Below are 12,575 nucleotides of genomic sequence, written 5' to 3' on the forward strand. Positions count from 1 at the left end.
AACTTTTCGTATAGAAATGTTTTTCTAATTCCTTACGGTTTAAAAACGAATTCAAATACGGTCAAATTTGATTTTGAACGCGATTTTTTTAAGAAGTTTGTCGAAATATGGCAAATAATATACCGTTGGATAGCTATCGAAAATGCGAAACTTAGTCATGTTGAATGTTTTCTCTACTTCGCAACCGTTTAAGAGTAATTTTGAATACGGCATGACGGATCCTGCTATTTTCTCGTGTGAAAAACAGAGTAGTCGTACTGATATATATGTATGTTTGTACTGAGCTATTTTTTGTAGAGTAATTTTGAATGGTTCCGAAAAAGGGTACTTGTACTGATGCTTGCATGGGTTTGTACCAAGCGTGTCTTCACTAACTAGACTTTGCTCTGTTTTTTTGATAATATTTTTCTCGTAAGTTTTCAACGGTTTACTGTATCATCACCCCTGTACTTGTATGGTTTGTATCATCAAACTGAATGATATTTTATTCAAAAAGAAAATGTGTTTGTTTTGTTTCGTTTTTTAACTCAACATTTTTTTGACAACGTTGTTCTGAACTTCTCTCATTTTACGACTTGTACTGAGGTACTTACTAAGCAGGATTTTCATGGGGTTTCTTTTTTTGCTTGAACCTTACAATTTGAATTTCTGCCATTTCTTTTATTCCGAACGGACCACCGTTTTTAACTCGTACTGAGGTACTTACTACACCCGAACTGGGGTGGCTGTCGCGATGCAAGGAAGATGTTGTGCGGCGGCGTGAGGTGAGACGTCGGCTGCGTACAGAGGATCACGTGGAAGCGCTGCGTAGAGCGTGGTCTGGCAGCACGCTGGAGGGAGTACCATGGCGGGGCGGCACGCTCGAGGGAGGGGGTGCGGGGCAGCACGCTCGAGGGAGGGACTGCGGGGCTGCGCGCTGGGGGGAGGGGGTGGCGGGGCTGCGCGCTGGAGGAAGAAGAAAGGCGGGGTAAGTTGGGATCGCCGCGGCATGGGTCTAGTCCGGCGGCATCGGGGTGCGTCGGGCGGGAGTGTCGCGCGGCGGGGAGGGAGGAGGTGGCGCGCCGGTGGGGAGGGGGCAGTGCACGGCGGGGGAGGGAGGAGGCGGCGCACAGCGGGGGAGGAAGGGTGCGTCACGCCGGCGGGGGAGGCGCACGGCGCGGGAGGGAGGGGGCGGCGCACCGGCGGGAAGGGAGGGGGCAGCGCGCGGTGGGGAAGGGAGGGGGCGGAGCGCCGGTGTGGTGGGAGGGGGCAGCGCGCTGGAGGAGGAGTTGGGGATCGGGAGGGAGGTGGTGGGTTCGGTCGCTGTCGCTCCTATATAGGGCCGAAGGGTAACAGAATATTATTCTGTTACTAGTAACAGAATAGCCCTGTGATATATATATATATATATATATATGTCATATATATATATATTGTCATGTGATCTCTTATGCTAAAGTAACAATTCAATCACAATTTCAAGTATGAATCATAAACTTCATTGAGAACCAACAAACTCTAATCTCAGTCATTGAGGCAATTAGAATTTATCCTAACATAGGAAAGAGTCAATATAAGAGCTTTTCAGCAAATCCACAAACTCAACCATCTTTTAGTCATTCATAATTGCTAACACTCACGTGATATTTATGGTTATGAAGTTTTAATCGGACACAGAGAAAGATAGGGGCTTATAGTTTTGCCTCCCAACTTTTTACCTCAAGGGTAATGTCAACAATAATATTTCATGAAAACGCACATCCAATTGGCTATATATATCAGGATCTTTCCAACACATTGTGCTTGCCAAAGGATAAAATGTAAAAAGGAAAGGTGAATATCACCATGACTCTTTGCATGAAGTATAAGACAAGAATAAAAGATAGGCCCTTCACAGAGGGAAGCAGAGGTTGTCATGCGCTTTTATGGTTGGATGCAAGAAATCTTAATGCAAAAGAACATCACTTTATATTTCCACTTGTGATATGGACCTTTATTATGCAGTCCGTCGCTTTTATTTCTTCCATATCACAAGATCGTATAAAGCTTATTTTCTCCACACTAATAAGTCATACATATTTAGAGAGCAATTTTTATTGCTTGCACCAATGACAACTTACTTGATGGATCTTACTCAATCCATAGGTAGATATGGTGGACTCTCATGGCAAAAACGGGTTTAGGGATATTTGGAAGCACAAGTAGTATCTCTACTTGGTGCAAAGAAATTGGCTAGCATGAGAGGGAAATGCAAGCTCAACATGTTGGATGATCCATGACAATATAATTTATCTCAGATGTAAGAAAAAATAACCCATTACGTTGTCTTCCTTGTCCAACATCAACTCTTTAGCATGTCATATTTTAATGAGTGCTCACAATCATAAAAGATGTGCAAGATAGTATATTTATATGTGAACCTCTCTTTCTTTATTACTTCCTATTAGTTGCAACGATGACCAAAACTATGTTTGTCAACTCTCAACAACTTTTATTCATCATAATCTTTATATGTGAGCTCATTAGTCTTCATAAGATCCATATGATCTCTTTATTTCTTTTTATTTCTTCTCTTTTATTTTATTCCCTCAAGATCATAGCAAAAAATCAAGCCCTTGACTCAACACTAATCTTTATTATATATAGCTCACGGACTCGATTACATAAGAAGATCATAAAGCAAAACTCACAACTAGATCATACTAAAACTTTATTCTACTAGATCAAGATATTATCAAAAGGATCGAACTAAGAAAAACGGTAAAGATAAAAGTGATGGTGATACGATACCGGGGCACCCCCCAACCTTGGTAGTTGCCAAGGGGAGAGCCCATACCCGATGCTCAGTTCTTCTTTGTTGGTGAAGAAGGTGTTGGTGATGATGGGTAGTCGCACAGCGAGCGTAAGAGATCCTCCAATTTGCGGATAATGCCCTTGAGTGCAACGATATGCTCCTTCAACAAAATATTTTCACTTGTGAGATACTTGTTTTGAATACGAGCTAACTCAATCATCTTGAAAGCCTCAATCTCCGTTGGGGTAAAGAGATTGTGGTGAGGTGGAAGGATATCTTCTTCTGCTATTTCCGGAACTTGATCCCCCATGGCCTTCTTGATCCCATCGTCCTTGTTGATCTCTCCGGGTTCTTCTCTCTTCAGCTCTATCTTCATTAGCCAAGCATTGTTGCCCTCATTGTTGGAGGAGGAGGGAGACAACATGATTCTTGGCCTTGACAACCCTGGAAGAAAACAGCTCGAAACAAGAATAGGAGATTTTTGCGTGATACGGTGGTCAAAACCTTCGGGAGATTATATAATGAATTTTTACCGACCAAAATAAGTATCATGCAAGAAAACTGAGTCCGGAGAGCACACAAGGTGCCCACGAGGCAGGGCGTGCCCTCCACCCTCGTGGAAACCTCGTGTCCTTTCCGGTCTGCTTCTTATTTTCCTATTTTCTTAAATATTCCAAAACGGAGAAAAATTTCCATTAGAACTGTTTTGGAGTCGGTTTACTTACCGTACCACGTACCTATTCCTTTTCGGAGTCTGAAACGTTCTGTAAAGTGTCCCTTATATATTCCTCCGGGGTTATGGTTTCAATAACATTAGTTTCAACATTTATAGGATTACCTGAGATATAATGTTTGATTCTTTGACCTTTCACCACCCTCGGATTTGTGCCTTCGAAGTTGTTGATTTTTATGGCACCCGAACAATAGACCTCCTCGATGACATAAGGACCTTCCCATTTAGAGAGAAGTTTGCCTGTAAAAAATCTTAAACGCGATTTGTATAGCAATACATAATCACCTACATTAAACTCACGCTTTTGTATCCTTTTGTCATGCCATCTTTTAACTTTTTCTTTAAACAGCTTGGCATTTTCATAAGCCTGGGTTCTCCATTCGTCAAGTGAGCTAATGTCAAAAAGCCTCTTCTCACCGGCAAGTTTGAACTCATAGTTGAGCTCTTTAATAGCCCAATATGCCTTATGTTCTAATTCGAGAGGTAAGTGACATGCTTTACCATAAACCATTTTATACGGAGACATACCCATAGGATTTTTATATGCAGTTCTATAAGCCCATAATGCATCATCAAGTTTCTTGGACCAATTATTTCTAGATATATTAACAGTCTTTTGAAAAATTGATTTAAGCTCTCTATTGCTAAGTTCTACTTGGCCACTATAATGTGGACGATATGGCGATGCAATTCTATGATTAATATCATACTTAGCAAACATTTTAAGAAAGGCACCATGAATAAAATGTGAACCACCATCAGTCATTAAATATATAGGGACTCCAAACCTCAGAAAAATAACTTCTTTAAGCATCTTAATAGAGGTTTTATGATCAGCACTACTAGTTGGAATAGCTTCTACCTACTTAGTAATGTAATCAACAGCAACTAAAATATGTGTATACCCATTAGAGGAAGGAAAAGGTCCCATATAATCAAAGCCCCAAACATCAAATGGTTCAATAACAAGTGAATAATTCATAGACATTTCTTGACGTCTATTAATATTACCAATTCTTTGACATTCGTCACAAGATAAGACAAACTTACGGGCATCCTTGAAGAGAGTAGGCCAATAAAAACCGGATTGCAATACCTTGTGTGCAGTTCTATCTCCAGCATGGTGTCCTCTATAAGCCTCGGAGTGACACTTGCGTAAGATTTTTTCCTGTTCATGCTCAAGTACACAACGTCTAATAACACCATCTACTCCTTTATAAAGATGTGGGTCATCCCAGAAGTAGTGTCTTAAATCATAGAAGAATTTTTTCTTTTGCTGGTATGTGAAACTAGGTGGTATAAATTTACAACAATGTAATTAGCATAATCAGCATACCATGGAGCAGTGCGAGAAGCATTTATGACAGTTAATTGTTCATCAGGAAAGCCATCATCAATAGGTAGTGGGTCATCAAGAACATTCTCTGACCTAGACAAGTTTTCTGCAACGGGATTCTCAGCTCCCTTTCTATCAATAATATGCAAATCAAATTCTTGTAGCAGGAGAACCCATCTAATAAGTCTAGGTTTAGCATCTTTATTTTCCATAAGATATTTAATAGCAGCATGATCAGTGTGAATAGTTACTTTAGAATCAACAATATAAGGTCTTAACTTATCACGAGCAAATACAACTGCTAAGAATTCCTTTTCAGTTGTAGCATAATTTCTCTGGGCATTGTCTAGAGTTTTACTAGCGTATTGAATAACATTTAATTTCTTATCAACTCTTTGTCCTAGAACAGCCCCTACAGCATAAGCACTAGCATCACACATAATTTCAAATGGTAAATTCCAATCAGGAGGTTGAACAATAGGTCCAGAAATCAAAGCTTTCTTAAGTATTTCAAATGCTTCCACACAATCATCATCAAAGACAAAAGGAATATCTTTTTGTAATAGGTTAGTCAGAGGCCGGGAAATTTTCTAGAAGTCCTTAATGAACCTCCTATAAAAACTGGCATGACCAAGGAAACTTATTATACCTTTGATGTCCTTGGGACACAGCATCTTTTCAATAGCATCAACTTTAGCTTTGTCAACTTCAATACCTCTTTCAGAAATTTTATGCCCCAAGACAATACCTTCATTAACCATAAAGTGGCACTTCTCCCAATTCAAGACAAGGTTAGTTTCATCATATCTCTGCAAAACTCAATCAAGGTTGCTCAAGCAATCATCAAAAGAGGTTCCATAAACAGAGAAATCATCCATGAAAACTTCACATATCTTTTCACAAAAGTCAGAGAATATAGCCATCATGCATCTTTGAAAGGTAGCAGGTGCATTACATAAACCAAAAGGCATACGTCTATAAGCAAAGGTACCGAAAGGGCAAGTAAAAGTAGTCTTTTCTTGATCATTAGCTGACACAGGTATTTGAGAGAAACCAGAGTAACCATCTAGAAAGCAAAAATGTGTATGTTTGGATAATCTTTCTAGCATTTGATCAATAAAAGGTAAAGGGTAATGATCCTTTTTAGTAGCTTTATTTAATTTGCGGAAATCAATCACCATCCTATAGCCTGTAATAATTATTTATGGAATTAATTCATCTTTGTCATTAGGAACGATAGTAATACCTCCCTTCTTAGGGACACAATGGACAGGGCTTACCCACTGACTATCAGCAACGGGATAAATTATACCTGCTTCAAGGAGATTTAATATTTCCTTTCTTACCACTTCTTTCATCTTAGGATTTAGCCGTCGTTGGTGATCAAAAACTGGTTTGGCGTCTTTCTCCAAATTTATTTTGTGTTGAGATAGAGTGGGACTAATGCCCTTAAGATCATCAAGAGTATATCCAATAGCAGCACGGTGCTTCTTCAGAGTTTTCAATAATCTCTCTTCTTCATGCTCTGAAAGGTTAGCACTAATAAAAACAGGATATATCTTCTTTTCATCAAGATAAGCATATTTAAGAGTATCAGGCAATGGTTTAAGCTCAAACACGTGATCACCCTTGGGTGGAGGAGGATCCCCTAGGATTTCAACAGGCAAGTTGTGTTTCAGAATAGGTCCCTGTTTAAAGAATACCTCATCTATTTCCCTTCTTTCATTCATGAACATATCATTTTCATGGTCTAGCAAATATTGTTCTAAAGGATCAGTAGGAGGCACGGCAATAGAAGCAAGACCAATACTTTCATCTTTAATAGGCAATTCTTTGTCATGAGGTTGTCTACGAAATTTAGCAAAATTAAACTCATGAGACATATCCCCTAAACCAACAGAAACAATATCCTTATTGCAGTCTATCTTAGCATTAACAGTATTCAAGAAGGGTGTACCAAATATAATTGGACAAAAGTCATCTTGTGGGGAACCGAGAACAAGAAAATCAGCAGGGTATTTAACTTTCCCACACAAGACTTCAACATCTCTAACAATCCCAATCGGTAAAATAGTATCTCTATTGGCAAGTTTAATGGTAACACCAATATCTTCTACCTCAGTAGGTGCAATATCATGCACAATTTCTTCATATAAGGAATGAGGTATTGCACTTGCACTAGCACCCATATTACATAAGCCATGATAACAATGATCTCCTATCTTTTATATACTTAAAACGATAGAAAATGAATGGTGAAGATTAACCGTTCTAAAGTTAAGAAAACCAACGGTGGAGATTTATAGCATAGATGTTTGAACCACGTGCATTACACGTACATGTATCAGACCAAAACGGACGACCTGTCAAGAAAAAAGGAGACCAAAACATAATACGGTTGACCGATCTCCGTGAAGATTACGTCCAATAAGGAAGGATGCATGATTGATTTCTAACTGGAACACGCACAACTGACCTGATTGATTTCTTATTAAAACACGCAAACAAATGTTTAAGCAGAGAAGTGCACACCTTCGCCCGGCAAAGACTCCAGGCCGCCGTGACACGTCCTGGAGAAGATTGAATGCATAGCAACAACATATCTGTAGGCGGCAACATGGAAAGCACATCGGCGACCACTCGAGGACGCCACCACATGTCACAGAGATTGAAGGCATAACAACAACAAATCTATACACAGCAGCATCGGATGCACATTGGCGAACAGTCGAACACTCAATGCCACCGCCGCACGTCCCGGAGATCGAAGGCGCAACAACAACACATCTATACGCGGCAATGTCTCTCCCAGGCGAAGACTCCAGGCCGTCGTGACACATCTTGGAGAAGATTGAACACATACCAACAACATATCTGTAGGCGGCAACGTGGGAAGCACATCAGCGACCACTCGAGGCCGCTGCCACACGTCTCAGAGATTGAAGGAGTAACAACAACAAATCTATATACGGCAATGTCGGCTGCACATCGGCGAATAGTCGAACAGTCAACGCCACCGCCACACGTCTCGGAGATCGAAGGCACAACAACAACACATCTATAGGCAGCAATGTATCTCCCCGGTGAAGACTCCAGGCCGACGTGACAAGTCCTGGAGAAGATTGAACGCATATCAACAACATATCCGTATGCGGCAACATCGGAAGCACATTGGCGAACACTCGAGGCCGCCACCACACGTCTCGGAGAATGAAGTCATACCAACAACAAATCTATACGTGGCAACATCGGATGCACATCAGCGAACAGTCGAACACTCACTCCACCGCCACACGTCCCGGAGATCGAAGGTGCAACAACAACACATCTATACACGGCAATATCTCTCCCCAGTGAAGACTCCAGGCCGCCGTGACATGTCCTGGAGAAGATTGAACGCATAGCAACAACATATCTGTACGCGGCAACGTCAGAAGCACATCAGCGAACTCTCGAGGCCGCCGCCACACGTCTCGGAGATTGAAGGCATAACAACAACAAATCTATACACGGCAACGTCGGATGCACATCGGCGAACAGTCGAACACTCAACGCCACCACCACATGCCTCAGAGATCGAAGGTAAAACAACAACACATCTATACGCGGCAATGTTGGAGGTACATCAGCGCATACTGTGTCGCCACGCGTCCTCGAGATCTAAGGCATTGCAACAGAAAATCTATACTTGGCAACGTTGGAGGCACGTCGGCCGGTGAATCGAAGGCGGGATAGTAGCACATACACAGCAAAGCTCGAGATGCCAGGATGCCCAACAGATCAAAGTCATGACACCGTTATCATCAACTTTGTATAATATTTCTCCTAGTACTACCTACATATATGTTATGTTATGAATAAAATAGTAATTTCAAAATTCGTTTGAAGGTAACAACAATACGATGTACAGAGCCAGAAGGAGAGAGTAGAGCAATCCGTGTCCGAATAGCCAAGCGCTCTGAAGGAGCTGGCCCAAACACCACAGATGTCCAAAACAAAAAAGCCCAAACACCACATCCATACCATGTATGGAGAAAGGTCACGTGCATCTATTTTTTTGAGAGAGAAAGAGAAACTCACGTGCATATAAGCTACCGTTGTCTCACCCCTAGCCTAAAAAAAGTTGCCGACTGTCTGCATCTATGGATTGGACGCTAGATTTGTGCAAATAAGTTTGATGTCAAAAAACTATAGCAAGCACTTTGCTCAAAACTAAATGATTGCTCCAACAGAACAAAATATTGCATAAATGTTACTGTCGCTTTAAGCTAGAGAATCTGCGCATTTGATGAGGGGTCAATCGAAGGACAAAGGTTATTAGTCAGGTTGCCCACAAAAAAATTATATTTGTCCAACTTCTCCAAGTCTATTTTCTCCCTCTCAATTTTCAAATTATATTTCACCCTCTCCCATTCAAACTCTATCCTCTCTCTTTGCGCCTTTGCGCATCTATGTAGGGTTGTACATCTCGTTTTAACAAAAATAACAGCCATGCCTACAACAGGTCTATGCTTATTTTTACCATCAGGTCTAGCAATTCTAGCAGCTTCATTGCAGAACTAAATAACATGCCCATCAATATTATCGGCCAAGAGATCTTTAACCATAGCAAATTTAGGTTCAACTTTAATTTGCTCAGGGGGTTTAGGTGTCTTAATATTACTTTTGTTAACTATAGTTGAAACTTTAGCATGATCCTTTATTCTAACAGGGAAAGGTAGTTTCTCAATATAAGCAGCAGGAACAACATGATCATCATAAGTGATAGTCTTTTCTTCAACTTTAATAGGTGCAACTACTTTAACTTCAATGGGAGGATTATATTTAAACCACTTCTCCTTAGGGAGATCAACATGAGTAGCAAAGGATTCATAGAAAGAAGCTACTATCTCAGAGTCAAGTCCATATTTAGTGCTAAATTCACGGAAAACATCGGTATCCATAAAAGATTTAACACAATCAAACTTAGGTGTTATACATGACTCCTTACCTTCGTCGAGGTCCCAATCTTCAGAGTTGCGTTTAATTCATTCCAATAAATCCCATTTGAATTCAATAGTCTTCATCATAAAAGATCCAGTACAAGAAGTATCGAGCATGGAGCGATTACTGAGAGAAAGCCGAGCATAAAAATTTTGAATAATCATTTCTCTCGAGAGCTCATGATTGGGGCATCAGTATAACATTGAATTAAGCCTCACACAAGCTTGAGCGATGCTTTCTCCTTCGCGAGGCCAAATATTATATATAGAATTATGATCACGATGAACAAGATGCATAGGATAAAACTTCTGATGAAATTCCAATTTCAATCGCTTGTAGTCCCATGATCCCATATCATCACATAGCCTATACCATGTCAATGCCTCTCCCTTCAAAGATAAAGGGAAGACCTTCTTCTTGATAACATCATCGGGCATACCTGTGATACGTCTCCAACGTATCTATAATTTTTGATTGCTCCATGCTATATTATCTTCTGTTTTGGACATTATTGGGCTTTATTATCCACTTTTATATTATTTTTGGGACTAACCTACTAACCGGAGGCCCAGCCCAGAATTGCTGTTTTTTTGCCTATTTTAGGGTTTCGAAGAAACGGAATATCAAACGGAGTCCAAACGGAATGAAACCTTCGGGAACGTGATTTTTGGAACGAACAAGATCCAGGAGACTTGGACCCTGCGTCAAGCAATCAACAGGGAGGCCACGAGGTAGGGGGCGCGCCTCCCCCCCTCCAGGCGCGCCCTCCACCCTCGTGGGCCCCCTGTTGCTCCACCGACGTACTTCTTCCTCCTATATATACCTACATACCCCCAAACGATCAGATACGGAGCCAAAACCCTAATTCCACCGCCGTAACTTTCTGTATCCACGATATCCCATCTTGGGGCCTGTTCCGGAGCTCCGCCGGAGGGGGCATCGATCACAGAGGGCTTCTACATCAACACCATAGCCTCTCCGATGATGTGTGAGTAGTTTACCTTGGACCTTCAGGTCCATAGTTATTAGCTGGATGGCTTCTTCTCTCTTTTTGGATCTCAATACAAAGTTCTCCCCCTCTCTTGTGGAGATCTATTCGATGTAATCTTGTTTTTGCGGTGTGTTTGTTGAGACCGATGAATTGTGCGTTTATGATCAAGTTTATCTATGAACAATATTTGAATCTTCTCTGAATTCTTTTATGTATGATTGGTTATCTTTGCAAGTCTCTTTGAATTATCAGTTTGGTTTGGCCTACTAGATTGATCTTTCTTACAATTGGAGAAGTGCTTAGCTTTGGGTTCAATCTTGCGGTGTCCTTTCCCAGTGATAGTAGGGGCAGCAAGGCACGTATTGTATTGTTGCCATCGAGGACAACAAGTTGGGGTTTCATCATATTGCATGAGTTTATCCCTCTACATCATGTCATCTCGCTTAAGGCGTTACTCTGTTCTTATGAACTAAATACTCTAGATGCATGCTGGATAGCGGTCGATGTGTGGAGTAATATTAGTAGATGCAGACAGGAGTCGGTCTACTTGTCTCGGACGTGATGCCTATATACATGATCATACCTAGATATTATCATAACTATGCTCAACTCTGTCAATTGCTCAACAGTAATTTGTTCACCCACCGTAAAATACTTATGCTCTTGAGAGAAGCCACTAGTGAAACCTATGGCCCCCGGTTCTATCTTCATCGTATTAATCTTCCAATACTTAGTTATTTTCATTGCTTTTACTTTACTTTGCATCTTTATCATAAAAATACCAAAAATATTATCTTATCATATCTAGCAGATCTCACTCTCGTAAGTGACCGTGTAGGGATTGACAACCCCTTATCGCGTTGGTTGTGAGGATTTATTTGTTTTGTGCAGGTGCGAGGGACTCGCGCGTAGCCTCCTACTGGATTGATACCTTGGTTCTCAAAAACTGAGGGAAATACTTACGCTACTTTGCTGCATCACCCTTTCCTCTTCAAGGGAAAACCAACACAGTGCTCAAGAGGTAGCAAGAAGGATTTCTGGCGCCGTTGCCAGGGAGATCTAGGCAAAAGTCAACATACCAAGTACCCATCACAAACCCTTATCTCCCGCATTACACTATTTGCCATTTGCCTCTCGTTTTCCTCTCCCCCACTTCACCCTTGCCGTTTTAATCACCCTCTATCTCTATCCTCCCTCTCTTTCTCTATTTACCTCTTTTTGCCCGTTGCTTGTTTGCTTGTGTTACCATGTGCCTTCCATTTGCTTGCATCTTTGCTTGCTAATAATCTATTGATATGGATCCACTTAAAGTGTTCTTCTTGGATCAACTTCAATCCTTATGCGCTCGTGCTAAAACCCCAACTAGCTTAGTTGATGGGAAATCTTTAGATGAGCATCCTCATTTTGTGCGTCATCATTTGTCTGAAAAAGGGAAGCTCTTATGGTATCATATAAATAGTTTGCTATATGTTATGCTTGGAATCTTTGTGAAAATTGTGATTTTACTTGTTGCTCTAAGAAGCCTAAAAAACACCTTCCCTACCTATGTGAGTTCAATGATAATGAAATCTTATCTTCTTATGCAAAGGGTGTTTACAGTTACTATGATATCGAACAAATTGAAGAATTTGTCGTCTTTAAGGGTGCTCATGAAGTTGCTTGTTTGATTGAAAAGTATGATTTTACTCTCAATAAATCTGAAAATTCTGTCATACTTAAATATTGCAATGAAAACTTTGCTCATAATGTCTATGTTCAA

The sequence above is a fragment of the Triticum urartu genome, chromosome 1 (genome assembly GCF_003073215.2).
Source record: "Triticum urartu cultivar G1812 chromosome 1, Tu2.1, whole genome shotgun sequence".
Taxonomy (NCBI): domain Eukaryota; kingdom Viridiplantae; phylum Streptophyta; class Magnoliopsida; order Poales; family Poaceae; genus Triticum; species Triticum urartu.